Genomic DNA, 12,755 nt, shown 5'->3' on the forward strand with positions numbered 1-12,755 from the left:
TATTTTACATATATTATCGATCTCTTCACGATCATTTCTCTCGGTTGAGAGTGTAATAGGTGGGCTTTGATAATCCACAATTTGCAATATCTCAAAAGTAAATGTTTCTATTGAAAAAAAAAATACTCATTCGCCTTCAAGTTTCCCTTAATTCAAAGCAAAAGCAAGTATGACACTGTAAGTAATGTATACTTACGACAGCTTTCTGAAATGACAAGATAAGAAAAATATTTTAATCGTATAATTAAAAGCTTTTAAGTTCTATAATGAATAAAGACAGATACTGTATAGATTTATTTGGTTTCGTAGATTAAGACACGTGTTAAGATTCATGACATACATATATATAGATACAGTGATGTAGCACTAAACTCGTTATTGATCAAACTCTTCATTTGTATTATTAAAAAATGAAGTTTTGATTTTGAAAAATTCATACCTTAAAGAATTGAAATGAAACGTGGAGAATGGTTAATTTATTATAACGGTCTTTAAAAATACGATGTACATGCATATATGTAAACACCCATTGTCTAATGCCTAATGTTGTAATGACTTAGAAAAGAAGCGATAGAATATGCATAATAAAAAGTTAGTCATACATGTAGATTCTGGCAACAGAACGTAAGTATAATGTACATGTATATAAAGACTTTCTACCAATACACGGATCACTTAACAGATGAAGATAATGCGGAATGCGCTGACTACATGTAACTATGGGGAGGAGGGTTGACGTCTTTTACTTTACTTTCGGTTCGGGTCTCGCACGGACGGGAAAAAAAGAATAGACAGATTATTAATCATACAAAGCAGCAGATGAAACATGAAATTAAAACAAAGATAAGAAAGGGGGTTCCAGGCTATCTTTTTCCTTCTCATTTTACAGTAAAATGGGAGGAGTAGTTCCAACTCCTGGAATCCTGCCCAATTGATCCAAAACTATCAGTGATTTTAAAACAGACCTTGTAATGTAAACTCCATAGATGCTCCTGGAGACACCACAGATTTTGATGTTTGGCTGGAATGGCAGTTATTAGGGTGTTGTGTGACGTAACGGATGTTGTTTTCTGTTGTTAGCACCTGGTGAGATAAGAACAAAATAATAATGCATGTTTTATTTTCTTTTTTTTTTCGAAATGCGTATCGCTTAAGACTAAGAATTAACGCACGTGACGCTGTGTAACCTAGGCCCGACATCGTAACAAAAAGCGATGTCTGCTAGCTTCTCTTGGATTGTTTTCCTCACATTCACAGTGCCAACTAAGATTTTTTTTTCAATGTTGCGAGGGGGATTAGCGATTTATACGTCAAATCATTCACAAAGATCTAGCATTTTTCAAACAAATTTGGACAAAGTAAAACGTGTTCCGAAAATAGGTAAGAAAAAAAGGCGCCATCTGTTCCCTTTATCGACCAAATGTAATAGAAAAACCTTACCAAACACGTTATTCTGTACGTTGTGCTTTCGTCGGTCGTAGCGTCCATATTAAGAACATGCTGGTAAACATAAGAACCACCGGATGATGCATATAGACAACTCAATTCTCCGTCAGCTGTAAACAACAATGATATTTGCTCAAAAATATTGTTTTGATTTGTGTAATTCCAAAACATAAAAAACAAAGGAGCACATTCTAAATCAAGAAAAAATGTACTGTTTAATATGGAAATTGACATGAATGATCCGAAACAGAGATGGACAGACTTTGTTATCTAATGCTTTGTTCTTTTTATGTATTGTTTAATTGTTTAGAAGTAATGCACATTCCGTATGAATTATCAAATTCACTTTACATAGATCAAAAAGGTCGCAAGCATTCTCAAGGAGTGTTCTGAATTGCATTCAAATGCGAATTAGAATTTGCATAGCGCTAACACTGAATGGTGTATAATTTGCATTCTGAAAATGATCTGCACTCAGATGATTGTATGTGCAATTCGTTGATTCAATTCGAATCCATTCCAATTAGAGTCTTTAGAACGTGTGAGTGCAAGCGATTGTGGACATGAATTCCCATTTGATTCACACTGAATGCGCATTTTTATGTATATGGGAACGAATTTAACTTTTTGTATCTTTTTATCAGTATCAAAGTACTTACATTAGTTTCAAAACAATGGGGAGCAAAATAAAAAATTTCCGTCCCTTACCAGAGTACATAATGGGTTCAGAACACGCTGTATAATTATAACTAATTAAAGTTTTGTCGGTACAGCTATCTGCTCCGGAATCTGTCCCACATGACGTCACACCAGCGTTACTTGTAAAGGTGTATGACCATTGGCCTTGAATTGATGACGTGCATGTAGACGCTGCTTGCGAAAAATATCCTGAAATTATGAATTGCTAAAAATCAAATGTTCCTGTATTGGGTATATTCTCTGAAATCTATACATTGTTTAGTGTATAGACAATATAAAATTGTGTTGTTGCTGAAGAAACAGTGACAAAATTTGTGAAATTATTTTCAAACTTAGTTAACTCGTTATTCTAAACAACCTTACGAGCTTACAAAAATGTATAAATTTGTTCATGTACAAGAAAATTTTAGTTTTCTTGATTATTACTTGAACTAGTATTCGATTTGTATGTGGAGACAGATTCTAGGATGAAATTTGAAATAGGCCGGAATGAAATTGTCCAGATAATGTCATCCCTCATATAAATCTAGGTGTTGCTTCCTAAGCATTGACTCTAGATTACAGTGACTATTGCTTCCTAAGCACTGACTCTAGATTACAGTGACTGTTGCTTTCCAATATTAACTTTTTATTTTGTGGTATTCTTTACTAGCGGATTGTACGAACAATCCGTACAATCCATGTTTGTATTGAATTGTCATTCATATCATGTATACCTTGTTGCACCAGCATGTAGTACGATCCTGCTGCGTAACTTGTTCTATCACAAATGTCATTGAGTGATACGGTTGCTGTCTCGGCCACTTGTTTCATTCTCTCGTTACTTAATGTTGCATCTTCGGCTGTAATAGATTTATTCTTTGTTTTGTTTTAATTTTTGACAATATTTCATAATTTCTACAGCTACAATATTGTCTACAAGAGGACTCCGCCATTGCTTAAATTTCCTTATTCATTCTTACATGCACTATTTGTTTTTGCAATCATACATTCTTGACTAGTTTGATAGTTTTAGGCAGTCTGATGTGCAAAAAATCAGAACTAATATTAAACATATATTTATATGTAATTAGACAACGTTAAATCTTATAGCCTTATGATATACTTTGAAGAGAGTCTAGACTGTTTATGTTAAAGCAGTCAGTTATTTTTCCTCTGAAGTTTCCAATCCAACCAAACTCGCAATTAGATCCAAGCTACTGGACATTAACTTTAAATTTTGTTATATTTTCTTTATCTAAAAAAATTTCGCCTCTGGAAGTAATAGCTATTACCTGACTGTTCGTTATCAAATCATGAACATCTTTTTTTATACAGACGTATAAATGATGCCAGATGCTTGTTAAATATGAGTTTACCAGGTATACTTTATGACGTTTCCAAACTTATTAACTTTCTCTACAACAGATGTGGCTCGAGTTAGGTGTTCCAGTAACAGTTGAGTTTCTAGTCAACTCGAGATGTTATTTTTAGCAATTTATCAGGTGGTTATTCTAGTTGAGTTAAAGTTAGTGTTAAATTCGAGTTGAAGGTAGAGTTTTGTTTTTATAAAACTGGCATAACAATGATTTTACTTACTTGATCCTTCGTAGTAGTAGTATTGGTAGTCGTTGACTCTGTAGAACTCGTAACAAATGTACGCTCGAACTATATTTCCATGTTGCGTAAACGTTGATGACCTACAAAGAAAATGCCGACAAAACTAAAGTACAAGTCTCTATAAGAATTAGACAGTGAATGAAAAACATGTATTCAATTTTTTTCTACAATTTTGCCGGATTCTGGAAAAAGACATATACTGAATTCCATATTCACAACTTTTGTTTCATTTATACTATTATGGTCTTTCCCATCTTCCAAGTAACTAAATCAGGCAGCAAGCTTCAGTCATGAAAACAACATTTATATTGAACAAATATATTCTTAACAAATATTCAAAAAGTGAAGTCAGTGATGGTAAAAAATATAACCTTGCGACATATTTAGAACCGGAGGCCATATAGCAATCGAAGCTAAGTGTTCCGAACGGTATAGTAGAATAATCCGATATTGTACTTGATGTGACTGGCAGGGACCCTTTGTCCGTAGAAATCCATGTACCACTGTTTAATGGGAACACACATGCTGCAAAAAAGGAAAAATAAGCTTGTAATTTTTTTTAGGTAAGTTTTGTGTGTGATAATTCACAGCCACAGTGACAACTGTTCTGGCATTGTAAATGAAACGTGCTACACTACGAGCATACAAAAGTTGTAGGGTATACGAAATTTCAAACGCTATAAAAGTTAGGTTTTAATTGATGCTTCACGCGATTTGAAATGATAACGTTACGGTGTAGATCAAGTCATACACGACCGCCCGAACGGGGATTCCAGGGCGGATCCAGACATTTTGAAAAGGTGGGTGCCAGCCAGGGTTCCTCAGAAAAAGGGAAGATATTCTTGTCAATTTTACACATAAAAATGACAAATTTTCCAATAAGGGGGTGGCAACCCCCTACATCACCTCTGAATCCATCACTGGGTTCAGATAGTAGATTTCTTAGTCCAATGTAGTTCATGTTCAAGAGCACGGCCACCCAAAATAAGCTTATCCATGATCATCTTGACCAAAGAGCTTGTTTATATTATGTCCTACTAGCGGCTTGGTTGCTCTGTTGATGATCAGGCCTAATCCTACCCAGACCCCACTTTGGTCAGGGACATGGAGTCTGATCGAGAGCCTTTCCCATTTCTACTCGCCTTGGAAGGACGCCATTTGAAGTCTAGAAGCTCGGTATCTTCATTTCATTTTTTATGGAGACGTTTTTTACATTAGTAGTACCACTAACGTCCGATCCTTTCCACGTCTATGGTATGATTATATATATATATATTAAATTGATGAGAATCCTGCCATTTGATTGGTTTGTTGACAAAAATTAACATTGTTTCAATTGTATAAACTAACTTGCTATTTAGGCCACGCCCACCTTTTACGGAACTACTTTTTGTTTGTTAACATCCGAAACAAAGTTTTCAGTCACATTATAACGTTGAAACGTTTTTGTGACAATAAATTATTAACTAACTTTATGTCCGCCGTGTTTATGTCAATTCCTGCTTTAATAACTGTGTCTTCAATTTCGGAAAATAACTGAACATTTCCCAGTGATGAAATGTCAGCGTCTTGCCGCTGATTTTAAAATGGCAACCAATTTGTTTACTAGAATTACTGCACGGCGGGAAAATTAAAGTTGCTGTTTTCAGTGTTAATAAAAGTGATGGATATATCATTTTTAAAAATTTTTAATTAAAATATAATGAATGTAATCAATTTCTGATTAGTTTATACGCTTTAACCTAATTTGGGTCCGTTTACGCGGAAACATATATATATAAACGTCTCAGAATGTGACGAGTCTATTCGCTACATTGCTCTATCGGATCAAGTTGATACGGGGAAGATAAAGTAAACTTATAGATAGGAGGGTCTGAAAAATTCCTGACGACGTTAGAACTGATATTGATTTGTTGTGACATGCATCATTAATTTGATCCTCTATCCTACATAATAACACTTAGATGAACTGTCCCGTACTACCATACATCGTGTACGAAGTCAGAGCCCTAGATTAATCCTACGAGGAGGAATGACCCGGCCAGCGAAAGTTATATTTATATATAGACTAGCTGGCCAAGTGGTCTAGGGCGCTGGACTTCGTGCAGGCGGTGTTGCCATAGATGTCGCAGCGGTATGAGTTCGAATCCCGCGGAGGGAACGACCAAAAATTTGCATCTCAAATTTTACAGTTCTAACATCGTTGGGAATTTTCCCGTACTACCATACATCGTGTACTACGTTACAGCCCTAGATTAATCCTACACGGATGAATGACCCGGTCAGCGAAAGCTATATTTAATATATAGCCTAGCTGGCCGAGTGGTCTAGGGCGCTGGACTTTGTGCAGGCGGTGTTGCCATAGATGTCACAGCGGTACGAGTTCGAGTCCCGCGGAGGGAACGACCAAAAATTTGCATCGCAAATTTGACAGTTCTAACATCGTTGGGAATTTTTCAGACCTATCTATCTATATATATATATATAACAAGTATGTTTTTTTTTTAAATATCACTGAAACTGCTGAATCCGTTTTTTGTGGAACAAAAATATTGCAAAATATTCGAAGTGATGAAACAGCATCTACCTCTGTGTGAAGAAAAATAAACCACGTACATGTAGTGTCCAGTCATCACTGATCATTCATCTCATAAAACACTGTGATATTGCTGTCTACATGTATGCGGCAGGGGTGTGGTGTAAAAAAGGTTCTTCATTGCTCCATTACCGTCATTCAAAGGGTGTAATATGTTATACTCACAAGATGTCAGGTGTGGATCCAGGATGTCGGGTTACGGGTGGAATAAATAGTATTAAAAGCCGGACGAACCGAGGTAAGATTTTTCATTTAGAATTTGTGAAAAATCAAGAATTCATGCTAAAATATATATTCTAAATTTTAGAGAGCGTATTTCCGACACGTCTCTCCTTAAATACACCCCTGGATGTGATGTTTTTTACTTAGCAACAAAACGTTGCTTACACATATTTTGTATGTTTTATCATTTCCAGGAGGCGATCCAGGATTTTATGAAGGTTGGCGTTATTACGAGAATCAGTAAAAAAGGAAACCAGGTCATAACATGTTTAATGAATGAATATGGTACAATATTTAGTAGATTGCAATAGTTATTTTTTCTTTAAATTAGGGAGGCATACGCCTATTACGTCCTCACCTGGACCGGCCCCTGATTTCATACGCAATCTTATGAGTAAAAATAGTTTGATGTAAACATTTATCCCTCTCAAAAGTATACAGATCCGGGTTGGATATGGAAAGTGCTAGAGTAAAAAAGTATACCATAAAACTGTACCTCTCTCGAGCTCGTAGGTCCAAAAATATACATCGTGTTACTGAATTTATATTTTCTTGTAGGAAATCTACAGTAAATGAAAACAATTCTGCGGTGCCATGCATGGGCGTAGCTAGGCCTGTTTTATTTGTACGCAAAATTACGGCGAGGGGTCTTGGGGGGTGGAGTCGCTCAAGGCCTCCGGTGAGTCATTGCATAAAACCTTTATTTCATCTTTAAAATGTTTGTTTTTGTTTTTGTTACTTTTTCCGAAAGTACGCAACTGCGTATTTGCGTATAGGCAGCTACGACCCTGCCATGAACTAAAAGTATTCAGTTTGCAGGGAATCCTTTACAGTTATATATGTACATGTAGTATATTTCATAAAACGTTATAGAATGTAGATTTATAAAGGTTCTTACAACGCATAAAAAAATAAATTACGAGCCTCTGAGTTTAAGTAGTTTAGTTGCTGTAGGAATATAAACATTCTCTGGAGAGTGGGAAAAAGATAATAACAGACAATTCAACGATCACGAAAGTACTAACAATCTACATGTAATCATCGAAAAACGGGGTACATGTATAATTTTTTAGGGGGGTGAAAGTTGACTTACCTGTGACGTCATGATGGCCGTGATAGAAGATGAAAAAGAAGCACCAGAGTATCCACAAATGGTGGGAAAACATATTATGTTGGGGATTCCACATAAGTTGACAACATCAAACTTTCCATACTACTTCATGTATATCAATTGATTACATTTTCCACTTTTCAAAGCTTGAATTTCAATTTAAGTTACATTTTCGGCCATTTTCTTGTCAACTTAGAGATTGTTACGGTGGATAAACAATACAATTTACCAAGACGAAATATTAATCTAAGCCGATTAAGGAATCGGGACGAAATTATATGTTGTTCTAGATTAGTGTATTGGATTAAGAATTTACAAAGAAGGTCGATAGTTAGAGAACACTTAAAGTATTTGGTCACTACCACCTGTGTGTGACTACTGGTAAACTTAAATTCAATAACATATTTCACAAGTGATAGTTGGATATAGAAATGCTCGGTTGATAACACGGCGTTTCCTGGCAATGAATTTACGACGTGGGGCTTTTTAGAAAGCAACAGTCGAACAAGCAGTGTTCCTGTTTCTCAAGCAGATTTGGCAAGACTTATTTGCGTTCAACCCAACGGCTTATTAACCGGTTTTCATATACACTGTTCGGTCGGATTTGATTTCGTTAATTATGTTTTTTTCCATAAAGTTTTATTTGTGTGATTGATTTTCATTTTTTTAGGGAAAGGAAAAATGGAAGGGCAGGGAAGAATGTCAAATAAGACATCAATTAATTAAAACAAAAAGAATAAGAGTTATTGTCTCTTAGCTATTGACACACTAACAAGACTTTTTACTCCCAGTCTTTTGACGAAATTTGTCACTAGCAAGAACATATATACTACATAAACTGACTACAAACAGTAAAACTGTAGATACACCAAGTTTTGACGAGTTCTGATCAACATAGGAAACGTTGCCTTGTTCAATTTCATAATGAACCGCATTAATTTGAAGAGTCTGTGTAATTGTCGCTATTACGTGGAACATTTGATGGCTCTGTCCAATAATGTCAAAAGATCCGGGAAATAAAAGTTCTGGCACGTGGCATGCGTACGCCAGTGCTTCTAGGGTGAAGGTCAAATAGATCCAGTTATAACGCCAGAGTGACGTAGTGTTGGTAACATCGCCGTGAACGTACCGCCAGTATTTTCCAGCAACTGTCGATGAAATGAGGACCCCATGTAACGCATATACAAAAATAACAGTCCATTTCCGAGGTAGGTGCCCAGATGTCTCACCAAGATTTAGTTTAAGAACACACATAGTTATAAATTCCACCAGACAAAAAATCCAGTGGATTACAAAATAAAATGGTGCAATTACTTTATAGGTAGTTTTATCTGAAAAATATTGAATTGCTATTAGACCAGTTACGTAGCAATACATGATTACTCCGGTATAGTCTAACAGAAACAATATTCGATGAACATACGCGCTTTTAGTATGAAAAATATGAGCAATCACGCTGAAAGATGTTGATAACAAACAGCAAAAAGAGAAGATGAGAACAGTTCCACATTGGATATCAGTATATGAATTACAAGTGGGGGCATAATGATATAATAGTAGGAAATGCCACACAAATGCGAAAATATGTGTCCAGATATTAAGAGATTCGTTGTGCATTCGAAAAATGCTGACTAGATAAAAGTTCCATTTTTGGCCAATTTTTCGGTATCCTGAGAGTACTCCTGGTTCGCGTAAAGAATATGGAACATCTGAATAATTCATAGTAATCTTTCCCATCTTTTCCACGTCTCTGTCTACTGATCACAGCTAACAGAGCAAAGATTCGTCCTGTTTGTTCAAAGAGAGCAGCTCCTGCAAAGAAAAGAAAACTGTTGTCTTAAAATCTCAGATAACACAACAAATAGAAAATCTCTGCCGTCTGGTTTTCTTGTAAGCTTTGTCATCAATTCATTTCTAATAAGTTAAGAAGATACCGTATTCGAAGATTGTATACTTTCAAACAACACTACAAAGGATGCTAATTACTGTTATGTGGTGAAAACCAGGCGCAATAGGTGGCGAAATACGAAACTGTAAACAACTGGCGACACATTGTTCAACTATTAAAATACAAGTCCAGAAAAAAGTCAACCAAATAAATAAAGGAGCTGGGCATTCCACTATTTCAAGTGTTTAATCCATTGTTTGTTTGTTTGTTTGTTTGTTGGGGTTGAACGTCCGAGCAGCAATATTTCAGCTATATTCAGACAATGAACATGAAATGGATGATGTAATGAACATGAAATGAAAAAAAAAAGGATGGGTCACAAGAATAATAGGGTCGACAAATTTTGATTGCCACAGGAAAAAGGGGGGATGGGTAAGATCGGGCAATTTAGCCTCCTGTGGCGGAGCGCAAAGGTTCTTACTTCTATCGAATACCCCAGCAGGGTTCTTTAACGTGCGAGGAACGTGGCATCTTTCCCAACACGGTGCATCACTATGGTTTGCGGTCAGGTTTTCCGTATTATAGCCTGACAACCCCAGCATGTAATACGCCAGGGGTACCCCATTCCACCACCTGGGGCACACATCCAAGTTGCTCTGTGGGCAGAGCGCCTAGCCCCCGGCTAGGGTTCTGAGCACTATTTAGTCGCCTTATACGACAAGCTTAGCGCTGCTGCAGGCCTATTCCTTTATCACCCGGACCTGCACGGGGGTCCATTGTTCTGAATATATCGTTTATTATGATGTTATATAAAGGGTACAATATTTTACAACGAGCATAAGTAACGCTCCAAGATTGGAACATCATAGTAAGCTAACCAAAGATAAAAAAAAACGTGCACAGAATATAACGAAAAACTCCTCCAACAAATTATAAATAAAACATTAAAAATTCTAACACTGACCAATGGTTAACTTTGTTAAGTCCAATCGAACCGAAATATTTAAAATTCAAAATGAAACAATTATTTCAATCTGTGTGATGTGCAACGGAGAATAGTGTTAAATAAAACTATAGATCTTTATCCTGTGATGCTGGGATCAGTCAACAGATGGTCGTGAGAAAGTCTATGCATACAACAGGGCACTTAATCCCGATCTAGATAACTACCATTTACTATTTACTGACCTATAATTAACCCAAGAAGTAATAAAATATATCAATAAGAAGTTACAATAATCTAGGAAAGACGACGGTCATTTGATTCTGAGAGGGGAGCCTGGCAAATAAGGGGTCAGAATATTTATTTTTTGAAATTTTGAACGTCAGAAAATTTATTTTAAACCACATCGGGGCAATATTATTTATATTTCCATTTCACTATATGAAGTATCAGGACTGGGGTCAGAATATTATTTTTTTTCTAGGCGGTGTAGGCCAGAGTATTTATTTTCAACGTTTTCAGGGCCAGTATATTTATTTTTGTCCCCAAAATCTGCCAGGCCCCCACATTAGAATCAAAATGGCAGTCCCTTAATCATGACTCTTGGTACAATATCTGTTTTTCGAACTATTTTGAACATTTTCAAATACATATTAAATTCTGAATATCTGGTAGCAATGTTTCTAAATATTACTATACAAATTAATATGGCATGTTTAAGTATCAGTTCATTTAATATCAGACACTGTCAATGATACATGTATAGAAGTCATTCATAGTGCAGAACAAACGCTGCTTTTTTAATGCACACACACTGTATATAGTTAGCTTACCATGATGCTCCGCTCTTGTAACGTCGAGCGTTACTTATGCTCGTTGTAAAATATTGTACCCTCTATATAACATTATAATAAACGATATATTTAAAACAGTGGATTAAATACTTGAAACAGTGGAATACTATATATATATAGCCTAGCTGGCCGTGTGGTCTAGGGCGCTGGGTGCAGGCGGTGTTGCCATAGATGTCACAGCGGTACGAGTTCGAGTCCCGCGGAGGAAACGACCAAAAATTTGCTTCGCAAATTTGACAGTTCTAACATCGTTGGGAATTTTTCAGACCCTTCTATAAGTTTACGTTATCTTCCCTGTATCAATTTGATCCGATGGAGCAGTGTAGCGAATAGAGTCGTCACATTCTGAGACGTTATATATATATGTGTGTGTGTGTGTGTGTGTGTGTGTGTTCATGTCTTTTCTGTATATAGATCTGGATTTGGGAGACAACCATACATTCCTCTCCCATTTTAACCAACCATCTTAACAGGTGAAACACTTGAATGAAGACCAAAAAAAATTGTTATGTGCATGTTTCTATATTAAAAATACGAGTGCATTTGGCGCTTAATTGTCTGATCGACTGCTACTTAATACATGTATTTCATACTTTGTTTACCTTTAACAACTAAGCGTGACTAGACATCATTGATGGATATAGGCTATAGGTGTACATGCAGTGCAATTATGTCATACCTGAAAGATTTTTTTATCAAATTTAAAGAATGTATAAATACATATATTAAAGCCTATATATTAAATTAACTTTTTACGTTACTGCTAGAAAGTGATAGATTAAATTTACGTTAGCCTGCCACGTATTAATTTCTAGACTCCTGTATTCTTCAACTGAAAACGTAAGGGATGGATCCAGAAATTAGTAAAAAAAGGTGTATTCTAGGCTATCATAATGCTCATGTTTGTCAAAGTTTGTTCAAAATAAAAACAAATCAATCAATAGGATCCCCCCAAAAACACTTCCCTGGATCCTCCTGTTTAAAAGGTGTACAACTTACCTTCATATCCATTTCAAACCAGTTTCTATTCAGGCAACACTGGCATACATGTATACATGTACACCTATAACCTATATCCATCAATGTACATCAAAACACACGGTCTCTTTAACACGGATGTATTAGATCAATAAAATATTGTAATAAGGAAAATAAACATTATTTATTTATTGGATCATAGAGCAACATATGACGTGTTATATATACATGTACCATGTTATATAACGATATATTTACGTGCTATGTTAAATAACGAGTTTTACTGTAAGTGGTTCTTTCTGAATGCGTAAAATCAATAAAAAATTGTTATTTATCACTCAAAGATATATAGAACAACAAACTACAATCCCAAGTTAACTTAACTAATGGTTTTTACTTTTGCGAGAATGTGAAAGAGA

General features: G+C 35.7%; 1 long non-coding RNA gene across 1 annotated transcript; it reads right to left on the minus strand.

The window, feature by feature from the left end:
- Window positions 1–8,983: 8,983 nt before the first annotated feature.
- LOC148604969 (uncharacterized) lies at window positions 8,984–12,497 on the minus strand. Its single transcript, XR_015916080.1, has 3 exons — window positions 12,358–12,497; window positions 11,961–12,037; window positions 8,984–9,485 (listed from the first exon to the last, which is right to left on the minus strand). It is a non-coding gene; the product is annotated as an uncharacterized LOC148604969 (long non-coding RNA).
- Between the last annotated feature and the right edge of the window lie 258 nt (window positions 12,498–12,755).

Source organism: Perna viridis, chromosome 10, assembly GCF_037379345.1.
Source record: "Perna viridis isolate PV_CMFRI_1.1 ecotype Kerala chromosome 10, ASM3737934v1, whole genome shotgun sequence".
NCBI lineage: Eukaryota > Metazoa > Mollusca > Bivalvia > Mytilida > Mytilidae > Perna > Perna viridis.